Source organism: Equus caballus, chromosome 3 (assembly GCF_041296265.1).
Source record: "Equus caballus isolate H_3958 breed thoroughbred chromosome 3, TB-T2T, whole genome shotgun sequence".
NCBI classification, from domain to species: domain Eukaryota; kingdom Metazoa; phylum Chordata; class Mammalia; order Perissodactyla; family Equidae; genus Equus; species Equus caballus.
The window spans coordinates 84481445-84500596 of record NC_091686.1 but is presented as its reverse complement, the minus strand read 5'-3'; the positions used below and the strand labels follow the sequence as shown (position 1 = coordinate 84500596).

General features: G+C 44.2%; 1 pseudogene; it reads right to left on the bottom strand.

The window, feature by feature from the left end:
- Positions 1-4389: 4389 nt before the first annotated feature.
- LOC111772909 (chromobox protein homolog 1 pseudogene) lies at positions 4390-18894 on the bottom strand (annotated as a pseudogene).
- Between the last annotated feature and the right edge of the window lie 258 nt (positions 18895-19152).

Here is a 19152-nt window from a genome sequence, read left to right as displayed (position 1 = left end):
CATTACATTAACCTTTAAAGTAACTAATTTTTCAACAGCAAGTTAACACTCGCCACGTCCCCAGCACGTGCTAAGGACTCTGCATGGATTATCGGTTTTTCCGCACGGCTGGTAAGCAGTGAGACTGCCATGTGAATGCAGGGACTGTGGCTCCAAAGCCAGGTTCTCAACCACTACGCAATAGTTGGTTACTGGTAGAGCTGTGGTTTGCAGCCAGGCCTCCTGAACCCAGTCCAGTATTTTTCCACTATCCCCTCCTGCTTTCCATCTTGCCTTCCGCCATCCACACTGTGCAGACAACTGCTAGAACAGTCTGTGAAAAGTACAACCCTGACCATAACATCTTTTCTGCTTACACACCTGGAATCCGTTGCCTACCAAGAGGCAGTGCGAATTCCTCACCTGATGTATTGAAGGCCCGTAACAATTTTTAGTCTTGTTTCTTAGAGCTCCCTTGTGTGTGCTCCTAAACTCTTCAGCCAAACTTGGCTACCCGATCTTCTCCAAAGACGCCTGTCTCTTCTGCCCCTGCCCAGGCTGTTTCCCATAACTGGAACGCCCTCCTTCCCTTTAGAATAGTCTGAATCCTTCCTCTATGCATTTTTCTTGTTCTTCTAACAGATGTAATTTTCGGTGCCACAGGCTGCTGGTTGCCTAGCAGTATCCATTCCCCTTTCTCCTTTTAGAGATAGAGTCTCTGAGGTTTAGCTGGGCACATAGCTCCCAGGAAGGAAGACATTTTCCAGTTTCCCTCGTGACTCGGTGTGGCCATGTGATTAGTTCTGGCCAAGGGTCTGTGAGCAGACACAAAGTGTGCTATGATGGATCACACCAAAAGGACCCAGGGACTCCCTTCTCCTTCTCTCTCTTCCTGCTGCATGAAATTCAGACCCAGTGGACACGGTAGAGAGTGACGCAATTTTCAACCATGCAGATAAAGGCAACACCATAGGTGAGGGCACTGCCAAGGATTAGAAGGAGCCTGGACACCAACACAACGGAGCTGTCACATCAGTCCTGAATGGCCTATCCTCAGACCATTATGTGAGAGAGAAATATTTCCATTTTGTTTAAACCACTGTTTGGTTTTGGTAATTCTTGGTTCTCTTTGCTACAGCAGCCCACATAAATCCTTAGGAATGTATTCTTGCTTCTTTGACTACCTGCAGCCCTTTGTGTTTTTCCTAAGGCACTTCTTCAATTTACCACAAAGCAGAGAAAACATGAGATTTTGAGTTAGATAGCCTTGGCTTTGAATTCCAGCTCCACCACTTATCAGCTGGGTGACTCTGGGCTAGTTACTTAGCCTCTCTGGGCTTCAGTTTTGTCATCTGTAAACACTGGAGACCATGATACATGGAGTAAATTTCCACTATTCTGAGCTGCCTCTCCAGGGTGATTTTCACCAGGCTGTGGGGACCTTGTGAGTCACTCTTCTCCATGATAGGAAAATACCAACCACAGAAACCAAAATGTTCACATCTGCTCCTCAGGCCCCCTCTCCCACGAAGTGAACAGGAAATGCTGACACATTCTCCAGCGCTCCCTTTGCTACAGTCGGGGCAGACCATCGCCCCCTCTGTTTGTAGATGCAAGGCCATGACTCACCCTTCCTCTGTCCAACTCCTTGCATAAAGAGATGATTATAACTCCAAGTTCAGAGCTCATTCTTCATACACCCGTTGATGCTTAAAGTTACAAGGCACTTGGGGGTCGCATGATCCAATCTTCTTCACCAGATCAGTAGAGTCCTACAAGGACCACACTCCTTTACAGCCTGTCTCACCAACGGCCATCTTGCCTCTGGCAAAAGGTTTCCCCCTTGTTACATGGCAGCTTGTTCTGTTTTTCAACAGCACAATCTTGATAAAGTTCTTGATTTTTTTATTCTGTCCCATTTCTGGAAGGCTCATCACTTAGGAATTTTAATTCCCAACGCAGGATGGGATAATTCATGGGCTGTGCCCTGTGGAAAGCTAATCTAATTCCTATATACATCCTCAACAGTGTCAGTTTTGGGGGAACTTAACTGCAATCCGTCTTCCTTGGCTATCTCACGTGTGGCTAGTGGTTTCCAAAAGTTTTGCGTCAAGCATCTTTGTCAGTAAATAATTTTTGAGCATGCATCTCCCAACTTATGCATATTTATTATGTAATAATATATGTACTACTGTATTAACATATTATAAAATTAAGAAGACCCACATAAAGATAGATATTAAAGGAGATAAGAAATGTATAAGTGGAAGTTCAAATATTTTCGACCCGCACACCCAGGGTCCATCTCGCACATCCCTGGGCAGCACATCTCTTTCTTTGGAGGCCTCTGAACTACACATGATGATTTTTCCTCACTAGCATGCAAGTTCTGTATGAAGGCAGAGATTCTGTCTTTTCTTTCCTGCTACACCCCAGGGTTTAGACCAGTGTCTGGCACACAAGACATACTCAGTAAACGTTTGTTGAATCAGTGAGTAATTCTCAGACTTTTATTTATAGCGTAGACTCCTCATTTGCAACTGTCTACTAGACAGCTTTACCTGCATCTCTTTAAATATTTCAAACCCAACACATGCCAAGCTAGACTCTCCATCTTCCTACCCCACAGCGTCTCCCTCCACCAAAGCATCGTCATTTGTTTTTCTCTGCCTACTTCACATCTGCCCCCATGTGGCTAAACTAGCTGGAGTTAACACACAACCAGACTGACCAACCTCACTTGAAATCAAGGACCATATTATTCAGCCCTGAGAAAGAAGGAAATCCTGACATAGGCAACAACACGGGTGGACCTTGAGGGCATTATGCTAAGCGAAGTAAGTTAGACAGAGAAATACAAATACTGCATGATCTCATTTATATGTGGATTCTAAAGAAGCCAAACTCAGAGACAGAGAGTAGAGCTTTGAAGAGCCCATGACAGCAAGAATATTGAAATTTGTGAATATCTTCTGGCTCCAAATTTTGCGCATTCAGCAATTTGTGGAAGATGATCAGAAAGGGAAAAAGAATGAGAAGATACACAGGGCTACCTGAGTATGGAATACCTTTTTTTTTTTAAGGAAACCAGAATGTATCCATTTTAAGCTGCCTTTCCTCATAGTGGCCTTGTTGCATTATCCACTTAATTTATTGGTTTTCTTTTAAGGATTATAAATCTATACTTTATTAAGATAATGACTGACAGTGTGGTATGAAGTTTACATTTTAACAAAGTTTTCACAGAAACTTAACACATGCCTAAAAAGATTTTACAATGGAGTTCTTAACGTGGATCTAGGTGACGTCAAGAACTGATGGATCTCATGATTCAAAACAGCATTTTGGGTGTTAGTCAATTCTAATGATTAAAAATTTTGTTTTGTTTTGTTTTGTTTTCTCTTGTGTTTTAAAGTGAACACTGCCCTGGTATGCGAGCCTAATCTTCTTCTGAGACCATAGTGTTTGAAATCATTCAGCTTTTGAATGGATTCAATGAACTGGTGCTGTCAGTGATGGAACCCTGTCACCAATGGTTTCAGATCTCAAAGTTCAAAAAGTAGAGAGGCTCCAAGAATTTTCCACGCTAATAGCATGGGCCCTTGTCTTCCTCTACTCTCCCACCTCCTACACCGCCCTCTCCCCTTCCTCAAATACCTCAGCCAGTAGCTTGGATGGACGAGCTGATATTTACAGCTTTATAACTGGAAAGAAAGCGTCTTCTCGTCAATTTCAAGAATCAGCCCCTCTAAGACCACCATCTGCCTGTGTATAGGCTCCAATAAAAGACTTGCCCTCCTCAACCAGTTTCCATCCCCCAAATGGCAGCTTTAATACGTTATTAACTGGCTTAGTCCTTTGTTGGGAACAGTATTAACTCAGGCAGGGAACACCTAGGCTTCTAAGTTTCACGCATCCACAGCTTTTAAACAGCCTATCACAGTCCTTGTTTAGGTTGCCAATGACACTTTTTGAAAAGATAAAATATTCTGGACACAGAACCAAATCATCATTAGTTGTTTGTTCTTTCCATTGTTTCACCATTTCCCCCCAATCAGCCCCCACATTTTAAGAAAAATGATCGTACTCATTTCCCTTCCTCCCCACCCCATCCCTCCCACCCTGAAACATACACCAGTAGTAGACACAAACTACACGCATGCTAAGCTGTAAAAACGCAGAGTTAACGCTATTGGGAAGAATGCAGTGGGTCGTGGAGATGCTCTTTGAAGATCTACGGTTTCTTCCTGCTCTCTGACACACCCGCTCTGCAAGTTCTGTCCTTCATGGGGGGGGGGCCTCTGCTTTTCTTAGCGAAGTGCAGAATGGCTGCCTAGAAACACTTCTCCTCCCCCTCCTGGGATGGGTGTACAAAATAAACAGCATGGAACGGCTCTAAAGCACTTGGGCTGCTGTAGGGCACAGAAACTATACTGGCTCTTCAAAGGACATCTTCTCAAGCCACCTCTATGATGTTAAGACAAGTAGAACTCCTCTCCTCCCCCCCTGGAAACCTGTAGTCAGATGCAACAGGGGCTGGAGCTCAGGAGAGTTCTCTCTTGTCATCTTCTATGTCCTCCTCCTGCGATGGGTAGGAAGGCCACGTCAGCCTTTCCTCATAGAAGGATATGACCTGTGGGCACTTGACATTGGCTTCCTTGGCAGGGAGCAGGTCAGCCTCGTCAGTTTTTCCATTTTGTCAGGAACATGAGTTCCCCACTGGAGTCTGTGGCTCCAACAATCCACTCCAGCTCCGGCTCCAAACCCCAGGCAAAGCTTCGTGGCCTTTCTGACTCTCCCACCTTCTTTGGCGTGCTCTCCTGTCCCTTATCTTCAGAATCGGAGTCAGCCTTGTGCTGGCCTCCCTCTGAGTTATCTGTCTCACGTGCTGTTTCCTGTGATTGTAGAAACTCCGCACTGAGGTTGGGACAACCTAGGTTCTCTTCTGGCTCCCACATGTTGTCCTGACCTAGGACCACTTCCGCTCTAGGAGGTACTCCACTTTGCCCTTTACCACTCTACGGTCTAGAATTTTTTCCACCACGTGTTCCTCTTCTTCTTCTTCTGGCACCTCCTCCACTTTTTTCTTGTTTTGTTTTTTCCTCATTGTGCAGCCCAGCTTTCTGGTATAAAGGATGACACTGCTCAGAGCAGCGCCCAAGAGCCCAAGAGGACTCAGTGCCACGCTACCGGCGTGTTGCATCTGGCTGGCCAGGAGAGTTGTGCCCAGAAAGACAAGAAGCCCTGTGGCCATGGGCGAGCCCCTCACTGAAGGGGCACACCAGAGGCCCTGGCTAATGGCCTCCCCTCTGCCAAACAAGAGGGCCTGCAGTCTAGCTGTCCGCCGCCCGCACCATGCCCACTTCATTTACTGTTGATGCTGACAATAATTGTTTTTGGAAGTAGTTTGGAGCTGCCAGTTTGCAAGTCAGATGATAAAATCTTTCATTTAAATAAAAACGAGAGTACAATGGTGGTTGCCAGTGGCTGGGGGTGGGGGACATGAGATGTCAGTCAAAGGGTACAAACTCCCAGTTATAAGATGAAGCAGCTCTGGTGACCTAATATACAGCATGATGATTATAGTTAACAACTCTGTATCATCTACTGGAAGGTTGCTGAGAGAGCAGCTCTTGAACGCTCTCACCACAAAAAAGAAGTGGTAATTATGTGACATGATGGAGGTGTCAACTAATGCTACTGTGGTCATCATTTTACCATATATAAGTGTATAAAATCAACAGATTGTACACCTTAAACTTACACAATGTTATATGTCAGTTATAGCTCAATAAAACTGGAAAAAGATTAAGGACCATATATCCTAGATGAGCACTCACCATTGCCTGGCAATCCTAACACGTCTGCTATCCAGCTTGCTCTCCTGATCTTGCCACTACTCTTTATACCTTCTTCCCTGCTTCTCAAAATCCCAACATCCCTTCTACTTCCTCACTCTCAGCTGAATATGTTCCAACGAAAGAGAAAACAACTGGAGAGGACTCCTCCTGGTAGGACCAAGCCCCTTTGCCCCTACATTCCGCCATCTTTCCTCTTAGCAAGTGGGATGATACCTGTTCCTAAGACCAGCCCCCCGACTCGTGTCCTGTATCCCATCCTCTTGCTAATTGAAGGCTTTCACTCCTACAATTCACCCCTCTTCCTCCAGTATCACTAGTTTTCCCCTCTCTACTGAATAATTTCCAGCTGCACACAAATATGCCATAAAAACAAAACAAAATAAAATCCCCTTGACCCCTTATCCCTGTGCGGCTCTCACTTCAGCTCTCTGCATGCTTTTAAAGCAAGGATTTTGAAAGAGTCACCTATAGTCCTTATCTTCACTTTCTCACCTCCCAGTTTCCTTGTGTTTGTCACCACCCCTTTGCCAAAACAGCTCTTGTCGAGGTTGCCAATGATCTCCATCTTGCCATGTCCAATGGTCAGTTATCAGGTCTCATTTACTAGACCTCCCAGCAGCATTTGGCACGGAAGATTGCTCCTTCCTTCTTGAAACAGTTTCTTCACTTGGCATTTGGGACACCAGACTCTCAAATTTCTCTCACCAGCATCTCCTTCTCAGTCTCCTTCGCTGGCTGCTGCTCCTCCTCCACTCAACTAGTATATCTTGAGTGACCGAGGATCAGTCCTGGACCACTTTCTCTTTCTTATCTATATTCAGCTTCCTGTTGATCTCGTTTAATCTCACCACATCAAATATCTTCAAATTTTTATGTCAACCCAAACATTTCCTATGAACTCCAGACCTGTGTATCTAGCTGACTTCCCATATATCCTCTTGGTGTTTAATAGGCTTTCTAAGTGGAATATGTCTGAACCAAAGCCTTTGATTCCCTCCTCCACCTCCTTAAAACCTATTCGACCCCAACACTTTTCAATCTCAGTAAAGAACACCAACCTTCACCTATTTTCTCAGGTGAAGAAGCTAGGAGTGATTCTTGGTTCCTGTTTTCCCCTATATTCAATCCATCAGCAAGTTCTGATTTTTTCACCCTCAAAAAGATAAAAAGACTATCCACTCCTCAACACCTTCACTGCTACAACCCAAGGCTCAGCCCCCATTTTCTTTTGCCTGGACTGCTGCTTTCATTCTTGCATCTCTGAAATTTGTTCTATACTCCACAACCAGAATGACATTGGGACAGCATCTAATGACTTAAAAACAACAACAATAACAAAAACATAATTCAAATTATGTTTCTCCCTTGCTCAAACCCATCCAACGGCTTCCCGTTGTACTTTGAATGAAATCCACACTCGTTGTCATGATGGACAAAGCTGTAAGAATCCAGCCCCTGCCCACCCTCCTTTATCCTGCTACCTGACTTACTGAGCTTCAGCCACACTGACCTTCTCATTGTTTGTCGCACGAGCCTCCCTTGTCTCAGTCACCGGTTCTTTATGCCCCTTCCCTCTGCCTGTATGTCTTTCCCTCCAGATTTTTACATGGTTTTCCTGAGCTTTAACATCACCTCCTCAGAGAATCATTTCCTGACTCCTGCATAAAATAAACACTGTGCTCCACCATTTTTACCATACTTTATTTCTCATCGTAAGGCTTATCACAATCTGAAATTATACTATCTCTTCATTTATTTATTTACTGTTAGTCTCTTCCACTTGGACTTTTTCTATCTTGTTCACATCCATATTCCCAGTGCATAGATTAATGCCTGGTAGATAGTAGGTTCTCAAAAATATTTGTTGGGTGAATTTATATATTTACCTCAATTACTCAAAAGACACTTAGGGGAGTCATTCTAGTCTTTTCCTGCTCAAGTCAGTCCCCTCTCCCCACCACCATGAGTCGTCAAGTCCTTTAGAATCAGCTACCCCAATATCTCTTAAATCCCTTCTTTTTATCACACCCACAGCCCCTGCTGAAGGTCTTTGTCATCTTTGATCATTCTACTGAAGCAACCAGTGAATCTGGTCTTCCCAGCTTCCCCGACAATTCTTTCCCTGTAGGACTTCCAGAGAGATCTTCTCAAAACATAAATCCAGTTATGTCTCTCTTCTGCTACACAGCCTTCAATAGCTCCCCATCACCTGAAGAAAGAAGTCAAAATTCCTTAGCTGGACACAGCTGGAGTTGGTCACGTTTCCAGCCCTGTTTCCTGCCACTGCCCTTCCACGTATGTCCTATGCTCCTGTTGTAGCCAAGCTACCTGCAGTTCCCAAACAGGCACGCTCTTTCGCTCACACTCTCCCCTCTACTTGAGGACTTTTCCCTTTCTCTCACCTGGCTAAGTGCTCCTTATCCTCTGAGATTAAGTGCAAAGTCACCTTTTTGAGTCAGCCTTCCTGATTTCGGTGAGCATTTGGGATTTCTCCTCTGTGCTCTCAAAACCCATACCTGTATGGCATATATTTGTTTTACATGAATGTCTCATTGTCACTTATTTATTAAAAACACAAATAAATTCTTATTGAGCAACTCCTACATGCTAGGCACTGTTCTAGGCACTAGGGATACAGTTGGGTACAAAACAGACAAAATATTTGCTTCCAAGCAGCAAATGGGAGACAAACGTTGAAAGTAAATGAGTAAAATACACAATATGGTTAGGTGATGGTACATGCAGTGGAATGAAATGATTCTGGGAAGGGGTGTATGGAGGCTTGGAGTGGGAGCTGAATATTGAATAGGGCAATCAGGGAAGGTATCACTGAAATGACATTTGAGTAAAGGCCTGGAGAAGGGGAGGAGAAAGCCACATGGACATCTGGTAGACGAGCATTTCCTGTCTATGGAATAGCAAGCAGAGGGGCATGAACATAGGAGTGGGCTGGGCTTGCTTCAGACAAGGCAAGAAGACCAATGCGCTTGAAGCACAGTCAGCAAGGGGAACAGAAGCAGGAGCAGGTCAGAAAGTGACAGAGTGCTCAGCAGAAGGGCGTGATCTGACACCTGTTTGAACAGGATCCATCATCTATTGCTTAGAGAATGAAGAACAAGGGTGGATGCTCGGAGAGCAGTTACGAGGCCTCTGCAACAGTCCGGGAGAAGGGCTGTGGTGGCTTGGGCCAGGATGGCTGTCCCCATTAGACTGGAAGTGATTTGAGAGCTGGGACTAAATCCCACTTGTGCTTTAATCCCCAGCTGCTAGCACAGTGCCCAGCACATCACACAGCAGGCCCTCAACAGCATTGAATAACAAATGAACCAAGTTGTCTCATGAAGAAACTAGAGCTCCTGAAGTCAGCACTGTTTGTTTCTCCAGCGCCAGCCTTTACAGGATTTTGTTTCCAGTGGGCAAGCTTTGTTTTCTGTTTTTCCTAATTGAATGGCCCGTAGGTCCTTCTGAGGATATTCTGAGGACAGCGTGGGTGTTTGCTTGGGGGCCAACACCACCAAAATCTGATTGTGAAATTGTTTTTTAAATTACCTTTGGACATTTGAAACATGTTTTTTAAAAAAAAAATAAGTAAAAACTATACATTTCTCCAAGGCAGGCTGCCTTAGGTAATCAAGCACCCGCAGACCCCAGGTGCCCCTTAGAACACAGTCCAGACTTGTTCGGAAGCTAAGTCAGTCCTCAGACTGTCGAAACTTATCCGTCTGGTTCTAATGTAAAGATCAAAGAGGAAAAGGCATTTGAAAAAAGATTCCAAAATGATATTTGAATGAGCTAATTGAGAATTAATTTTTTTTTTAGAAAAGGAAATACACAAGGAGATTTTGGGGGACTGGGGTGTAAGTAATTCCTTACATTCGCTGTAAAATTGGGCCATTCTATGGCCTCTCAGAGTTGTAAGCCTTCAGTAAGATAATGTACCTATAATGCCCAGCACTAGGCTTACCATAGACTGGCACTCAAGAAATGCCAGTCGTGTCATCGTCCTCCCCACCTGCCCACATTTTTCCCTTATAAATTCCCCCGGCTGTTTGCTGCAGCCCAGAATGTTCTTCATCCTCCAGACCTCTCCCAGATGACAAGGTCATTTTTCTAATCTGATAAAAAGCAGGGCCGTGATATGACTTTCATGGGCCCCTTCCTCATAATAATATCAAAATTAACAATTATTTTTGACATAATTTGCAATACTTCAATATTTTATTTTGCAATATTTTATTTCTTATCTTAGGCAAAATGTCACCAATTTTCAAAGATCCTAAAATTTGCATTTTTTTTCTGCTGAGACAAAAATAAACACATTTTTTAAACCCTGGAAGTATATTTTTTTTCTTCTGATTTTAAAAGAAATGAAAACAATTTTGTGGGTCCTTAAAAGTATTGTGGGCCCCAGGCACTGTGCCTAATGAATGTGGGGTGGAAAGAGAAAGAAAAGGTGAAGCAACCGGAAGCTGCTTGAGAAAGGGGTCTCGAGTCTACGGGAAGTTGTACTTGTCCACCAAATGGGTTTTCCTAACTCCTTGACCCCTCAGTCCCTTCTAGAAGGTTGGCAAGGGGAGGGACAATATAAGATTTGTCCCTTGAAACTAAAGGAAAACAAAGAAGCCGTCTGTGACAGGGTCAGTAAAAGTGAGCTAATGTGAACCAGAGCAAAGTCTCCATCTAACTAGGAAATTAACTGTTCCCAGGGACGCACGCCCAGGCCTGGTGTAGGTCCTGCCCCTGGGCCAGCAGTAATGAATGCCGAGCAGCCCCTCCCAATGGTCCAGGAAACCACCCACCCCCAGCCCAACCTCAGGGGCCTCCAGGTCACTGCTCACGAGGGCCAGCGCAATCATGGGCAAACAAAACCGAAAGGCAGCCTGCTTTGGGGGACAGGTGATTCCTGGACCAGTGGGGAGTGTTGGTAAGAGACTAATTGATCACCAGGTAGGATCCTCTGCCACTTTTTCTCCAGGACTGGGCCACCTTCAGCATCTCTAGGGAACGTCATGAACTGGTGCTTCAGTGGAGGGACAGCATGGACAGAAGCTTCTAGAACTGAGCTAACCGTAGTAATCTTCTTTTCAACCTTCCCAAAGGGTTCTGGAGGTCTCTTCTTACCCTGGAGGATGGCCCTGGTGACTCACCAGCATTCTTCTTAACTAGGCTCTTTTCCCGGTGTCGGGGATAGAGCAGCAAGGAGACAATGAAAATAGGTTGCTGTACTCATAACTCATCATTCTTTTAATTGCATCTTGGTTTTATTATCAGTTCATTAACAGCGGGCACGACTTCTATTCCTTTCTTCATTCATTGAACAAATGTTTATTGAGGGCCTATTAGGTACCAGGCACTGTCCTAGGCACTTGGAATCCAGCAATAAACAAAATAAGGACCCCCACCCTGTGGAGCTGACATCACAGAGGGGAAAATAGACCAGAAACGACAATGTGACACCATAGTTTATCGTCCCTAGGATGGCAATGCTAAAAGATGCACTGTTATTCTACGTGCCACTAAAGAAAGAAAGAAAAAAAGAAAGGAGACTACTAATTAATTGCAGTCAGTTATAAAACATATCCTGAGCTCATGTATGTTAAAGTGTGAAAAAAAACCACGCAACTTAGAATTGATTACATTTGGTAAATAAATTACATAGTATATTAGAAGGTGATCGTGAGAAAAAAAGTAGGGCAGGCAAAGGAGGTTTGGAAGGCGAGTGGTGACACTGAACAGACTTGAAGGACATGAGGCCATTAAATTAGTGGCAACTATTGTTTTTTTCAAGACAATTTCTTTTAGAACAGTTTTAGGTTTATAATCAAAATTGAGAGGAAGGTACAGAAATTTCCCATGTACCCTCTGCCCCGACACACGCATAGCCTCCCGCATCATCAACATCACTCACCAGCTGGTACATTTGTTACCAAGGGTGAACCTGCATTGACACATCATTATCATCCAAAGTCCAGAGTTCACATTAGGGTTCACTCTTGCTGTGGTCCATTCTATGGGTTTGGACAAATGTATAATGACATGTATTCATTATTATAATAGCATACAGTGTATTTTTACTGCCCTAAAAATCCTTTGCACGCTACTTAGTCATCCCTTCTCCCCATTCCGCCACTGGCAAGCACTGATCTTTTTACCGTCTCCATAGTGTGGCCTTTTCCAGAATGTCATATAGTTGGAATCACACGGTATGTAGCCTTTTCAGATTGGCTTCTTTCACTTAGCAGTATTCATTTAAGTTTCCTCCAGGTCTGTTCATGGCTTGATAGCTTATTTCTTTTTCAGTGCTGAATAATATTCCATCAGCTAATTTTTTTAAAAACATAAAAAATAAAAATAATACCTTATTGAGATACAATTTACATACCATAAAATTCAGTGAATTTTAGTAAATTTAAATTTGCAGAGTTAGGCAAACATTACCATAATCCAGATTTAGAGTGTTTTCTCTTTTTTTTGTCATTTTTTATTGTGGTGGGAAAGAAACACTTAACATGCAATCTACCCCCTTAAGAAATTTTTTAATAGATTTACAGTATTGATAACTGTAGGTGCTATGTTGTATAGCAGATCTCTAGAACTTATTTATCTTTTATAACTGAAAGTTTACACTCATTGAATAACAAGTCCCCACTTCCACCTCTCCCCAGCCCCTGGAAACAACCTTTCTACTTTCTGCTTCTATCAGTTTGACTACTTTGATACTTTATATAAGTGGTATCACGCAGCATTTGTCCTTCTGTGACTGGCTTATTTCACTTAGAATAATGTCCTCAAGGTTCATCCATGTTGTTGCATATTGCAGAATTGCCTTTTTTTTAAGGTTGAATAATATTCCACTGTATGTATATACCACATTTTCTTTATCCATTCATCCCTCAATGGACATTTAGGTTGTTTCCACATTTTGGCTGTTGTCAGTACATTAGTCCCTCCTGACTCGTGGTTTCAGTTACCTGTGGTCAACTGCGATCCACAAATATTAAATGAAAAATTCCAGAAATAGACAATTCATAAGTTTAAATTGTACCCCATTCTGAGTAGTGTGATAAAATCTTGGGCCATTCCGCTCTGTCCAGATGGGGACATGAATCCTCCCTTTGTCCTGTGTATCCACGCTGTAAATGCCACCCACCCTTTAGTCACTTGGTAGCTGTCTAGGTTGTCAGGTCAGCTGCAGTGGTATTGCAGCGCTTGTGTTCAAGTAATCCTTATTTTACTTAATAGTGGCCCAAAGGTCAACTTCATTATTATTGTTGTTAATCTCTTACTGTGCCTAGTTTATAAATCAAACTTTATCATGGGTATGTTTGAATAGGAAAAAATATAGCATATTTAGAGTTTGGTACCATCCATGGTTTCAGGTATCCGCTGGGGGTCGTGGAACATATCCTCCACAGATAAGGGGGGACTACTGTAATGCTTCAATGAACATGGGAGTTAAAACATCTCTTCAAGATTCTGATTTCCATTCTTTTGGATAAATACCCAGAAGTGATATTGCTGGATCATATGATAGTTCTATTCTTAATGTTTTGAGGAAATTCCATACTGTTTTCCATAGTGACTGCACCATTTTTCATTCCCACCAACAGTGAACAAGAGTTCCAACTGCTCCATGCTCTCACCAACACTTACCTTTTGTTTTTTTTGATAAAAGCCATACTAACAGGTGTGAGGTGATATCTCATTATGGTTTTGATTTGCACTTGCCCAGTGATCAGTGATGCTGAGCATCTTTTCATGTACAGGTTGAAACAGCGACTATTTACTGAACAACTGTGTGCTCCATGAGGACAGAAATCACGTGTCCATCACTCTGTCCCCACTGTTAAAGTGTCTGACACAGGGTAGGTACTTAAAAAATGTTTTTTGAGTGAATAAGCTACTGTATATCCACAGATATTATTTCCAAATTCTTATCAAATGCTTGGAGGTAGGAATTATCATCCCATTTTGCGGATTATGAAACTGAGACTTGGAAAAGTTAAATAACTTGCTGGAGGTCACATAGCAAGATGGAGAGAACATAGGACTCAAACCCAGATCTCTCTGACGTTAGCACGGAAAGCCTTTCTCTACACTTCACTGGCTACTCTGCTTCTGGCCATTTTAATGTCCTTCTAGTGCAAAACACCAAAGGCAAATTGGGACATCAGGCAAGCAAGGCTTCTGGATAAAAACCAGACTCATAGAAACCAGAATGAAACCTCCGGGAATAGAAAACCCTGTTGACTGCCGGGAAAGGCTATGTTTTGCAGACTTGCGAGCAGTTTTGCTTGTTATCGCAGATCTCAAGTTCTAGCTGCCTTCACTTTAAAATCTATTATTTGAGGGAATTAAAACTCCCTGCTTCAAAAGAGATAACTTTTATAAAAACCCTTTCTCCTATTAAACAGTTTAACCCAAACTGGCAGCACAACTGTTGAAAACAAACCTCCTCTGATATTTGACAGAGCATAAGGCCAAACAACCGTGGGTGTGGGAATCTACCATGATCTTTCCAGGACTTACTAAGACATCCTATGTATAGAAATATATCTTGGGTAAACCTGTTAAGCCAATATTGGCTTAACTCAAAATTAAACCTAATTTGAAACAACTGTTTTTTCCTTAGCCAACTGGCCAGTGTATTGTTCTTCAATTAAAACAATAGAAAATCCAAAGTCAAAGTCAACTTAACCCCAAGAAAGCTGTTTCATATTAACTAGGATCTTCCGGAAACCACTCACGCTACGAGCTGGTGTCTCCATCACTACCCCAGAATAGGAGGATATCAGTGGTCAGGCAAGGTCCTGAAAGACTTCAAATTTTGCTTCCAAACATGAGGGGATGATTAAGCTCAGTATGAATGAACCAACCTTTGGGGCAGTCTAGGCAGAGATCAGAATTTACAGGTTCCAAAGACCTTTGTTGCTTTGCTTCATTTATAACCTGCTCAGGGGAATACCCAGAGTGGATCCTATGTACCAGGAACCCACTCTTTTTTGTTGCAGGAGAGTATTCCATTGTATGAATGTACCAAAATTTACTTACCCACTTTTGTGTTGATGGATGTTTGGGTTGCTTCCAGTTTTGAGGTATTACAAGAGAGGTGCTAGTACTAACAGGGCTGGGGGGGAGGAGGGAGTGGTGGTAGTGCTATGGACTGAATTGTGTTCCCCCAAAATTCGTATGTTAAAGCTCTAACATCCAGTCTGACTTCATTTGGACGGAGGGCCTTTGCAGAAGTAATTTAGGTTAAATGAATTCATAAGGCCCCAATCTGATAGGATTAGTGTTCTTATAGGAAGAGACATCAGAGAGCTCTCTCTCCAGGTGCACAAAGAAGAGATCATGTGCATGCACAGCAAGAAGGCAGCTGTCTATAAGCCAGGAAAAGAGCTCTCACCAGAACCCAATCTTGATGGCACCCTGACCTCAGACTTCCAGCCTCCAGAACTGTGAGAAATCAATTTCTGGGGTATTGTGTTGTGGCAATCCTCGCTGACTAAGACAGGCAGATTGGGTGTGAGCGAGTTATTGATGAGAAAGGGACACAAAGGGACTTTTCACGCAAGGGTGGTGGAAATATTCCAAATCTTGACCTGGGTAGTAGTTACATGGGTACATATAGATACATAGGTAAACAGATTTATCAAAATGTCCACTTAAGATTTGTATGTTTTTGTGTATATAAACTTTACTTAAACTTAAAAAAGGCATTCTGACTCCTACCCTTCCCAATTGTCTTAGTCCATTCGGGCTGCTATAATAAAATGCCATAGACCAGGGGGCTGATAAACAACAGAAATTGACTTCTCACAGTTCTGGAGGCTGGAAGTCTGGGATCAGGGTATCAGCATGGCTGGGTGAGAGACATTTTCCAGGTTGCAGACTTCTCGCAGCGTCTTCACATGTTGAAAGGGGCTAGAAATCTCTCTGGAGCCTGTTTTATAAGGGCACCAATCCCATTCATGAGGGCTCCACCCTCATGATTTAAACACCTCCCAAAGGCCCCACCTCCTAGTACCATCACTTTTGGGGATTAGGATTTCAAACATGAATTTTGGAGGGACACAAACATTCAGACCATAGCACCAAGAAAATCTGTGTTTCAACAAGATAACCACATAGTCTGAATGCCTTTGCACAGGCCTGGTAGGAGAGAAAGTCACGTGTATTATTTCTGTCTCAATGTATTTCTATGCGTTCTTGCGTGTAATAAGTAACTCAGGGGGTTACGTAATTTGCCTAAGATCAAGCAAATGGCAAATGGCAGATCTGGATTCACACTCATGCCCGACTGACCTCAGGCCATGCCCCTTTCCCTAACCACACTAGATCTGATAGTGAACCTGCTCAGCTGAGGGAATGTGCCAGAAGGACACCCTGAAGCTTCCGGAGGCTGCACGGTGGCTGAGGAGTCTGAGACAGGGGCACCTCTCTGGGGCACCAGAGCCTGAGTCACCACTCGAGGAGCAAGCCTGCCCTCGCTGCCCTGTCGGAAGGGAGTTGAAGAGCCTGGAAAGAGCAGGCGGCACGGAAGCCGACGGCTCCAAGAGAGGAGCCAAACAAACAGCTGGGCGGCCGGGCCAAGAACAACAGGAAGCTCCCAGCCGCACCCCTGCTCGCCCTGGCCTGCAGACCCGGGGTTATTTTCTCCAAAGGGCCTGCTGCAGATGTTACATAAACAAAACCTCCATTGACTCCAGTTCTGGGCCTGGCCTAAAATAGCCCATGGGCTTTCCCCCGACTCTGAAATTTCTCTGCCATCCTTAAAGGTCCCCAGAGTGGATGAGCTGCTTCCCTCTGAGACCACAGGTGCAGACATCACTCTACAGCATCCTCGAGAGGTCTCCCTAGGCTCGTTTCCTTTCTCAGCAGGTCAGACGCAAGGTGTCCTTCTAAGACTGTTGATGGCTCCTGGGCCAAGGGACATGTGTCCTCTCACCAGTGAGGCAGGAGGCAGGTTCTGAGGGACAGCGGGGCTGGCCAGCAGCAGGCATGAGAGGGGCTGGCTCTCTCTCTCTCTCTGACTCTCTTTCTCCTACGCTTCGTAGGGTGAAGTTTGAGTGAGAGCCGAGCAAGCTCTCCAGGTAAGAACGTGAGGATTCCTTGCCAGGTTTCTTTTTGATCTTGATTTAGTGACTGAACGCTCTGCTCCTTGCTCTTTCTCTGAGTTTCTGTAAGTTTCCTTGACCCCATTTACACTTCATCTTTGTTTTGCAGAAAACTGTTCCATTTGTGAACATCTGGAGATTCACAGATCTGTGACACAGCATGGGGTCACCCTGGGCTTGACCACTTCCACACAGGTCCCTGAAAACCTATTATAATCTTTTTCCTGACCGCCTGCACTGCCCTAGAAGCTTAACTCATAAACATAACAAAATAACATCTGCAATTTAAAAAAAAGTTTGCATTAAATACTTACTATATGCCTGATACCATGCTAAGCATTTTCTGTGTTTTATTTTATTTTATTCCCATTGAACAGTCCTATGAGATAGATACAATTATTATCTCCAGATTACAGACAAGAAAACTGCAGCCTAGTGGAGGGAGGATGGGAAGCAGTAGGAGCATATGGAGAGACCTCCCAGGATCCACAGGAAAGGTCCGCACTCTGGCCGAGGGGCCGGAGCCAGGCAGTGGAGATGGTGGGAGGGGGCGCTGAGGGAGCCTGGAGAACCCTGGCCTTCTGAGGACTTTAGTTCAGATCCAGTTCTCTTCTCTCTGGTGGCCTCTGTGAGGCTGGCTGGTTCCAGCGTTGCTCTAGGATAACTCCCAGACCTGAGGCAGCTTTGCCTTTAGACGGAGTCAAAGTTTTAGTTTGTCTCCAGAAAGAAGCCTTGCCTCTCTGGGTTCCCACAGTTTTATTCTTTATCCATTTGTTTTATCCATCCACCCACCCATCTATCCCAGAAACATTTCCTGAGCATCTACTATGTGCTGATACTAGGCATAGGGTTACAGAGATGCATTTTAAAAGTAATGCAATGCAGTCTTGCCTTCCAGGAGTTCAAGCTCTAATGTAGGAGGCAGAAAAGAAAAACAGTATGGAAAACAACAGAAGGATAAAGGCAGCAACAGATGCTATCACAGGCTGGGAAAGCCCAGGGTGGAGGTAGGGGGCCTGACTCAGTCTTTATGGGAGGTACCGGTGGTGTATGTGAGTGTGCCCAAGTGTGCCCCACAGAGCAAAGGAGGGTAATGATACAGAGAGGCTTCCAGAGGAGATTCTTGGGGGACACGTATTTCTTTCTCTTGGTGTTTCCTTCCATGTGGAGACCTCCACTAGAGGACCACTCCTGGCCTCTTGCCACTCCTTTATTCATCTCCCCAGGGGAGGAGGAGTGACTTATCTGATGGGGGAGTTCAGGAGAGGGAATCGGGATGGTGTGACTCAGTCGTTCCCTCGTGACGACCCTTCCCTTTGGCTCCTCCATGCCGTAAACTTCCAGGCTTTTGCCAGGAAGGTGCTGCTTGTAACTGGGTGAGTAAGTTCAGCACAGGAAGAGAGATTGAAAAGCCCATTAATATATTTAAACCACATTCTCCAACCCAGCTTTTATGAGTATTGATCTCCATTTGCCCGACTCCTGGGACAGGTAAGAAAGGTACTGTTTATCGCACTCCCTCAAACCCCAACAACATTGCTTACCTTAAGTCTGGGTGGACACGCAGAAGTGGGCAACGGGGTGGGCTCACCGCTCTGGCTCTGCTGGGAGTACTCTTCACTCCAGGTGCTGAGCTGAGACCAGGATGATCCTGATCTCTGCAGAGAGAGGAGGCACATTTTCAGGGACGTCCATGGCCTCATCCCCTGCTTTAGAGCTTCCTGTTGACCCAGCTCTGCAGCAAGAGAGGAAAAAGGCATACAGGATGAAAAAGCAAATCTGGACTGTCCTTTTTTAAGAGTCTGAAGCAATTCTACAAAGGTCGTGAACTGCCTTTGGTCCAAGTCTGGAGTTCCCGCTGATGTTCCAGATAAGAATCTTAGAATAGCCGCCTGCTTTCCTTTCAGTCTGTCTTTATTTTGGAAGGGCTCTTTTGTAAATGTGTTTGGCTTGCCTTTCTGGAACACCTTTGCCCTGTTGTTTCTCATGCTTGTCAACTTCCTGTGGAGCTGAACTTGGGATCATGTTTGTCCCTAGAAGAAAATGTTGTAACCATATTATTTTGTACATTATGGGAGGCTGGTCAGGACTACTGCCCCTTTTTTCTCAGATGACACGTTACTGAGGTGCAAAGAGGGACCTAAGGTGGTGGACCACCAAAATTGGATTGGCAAAAACTCAGAGAGTCCCACTTA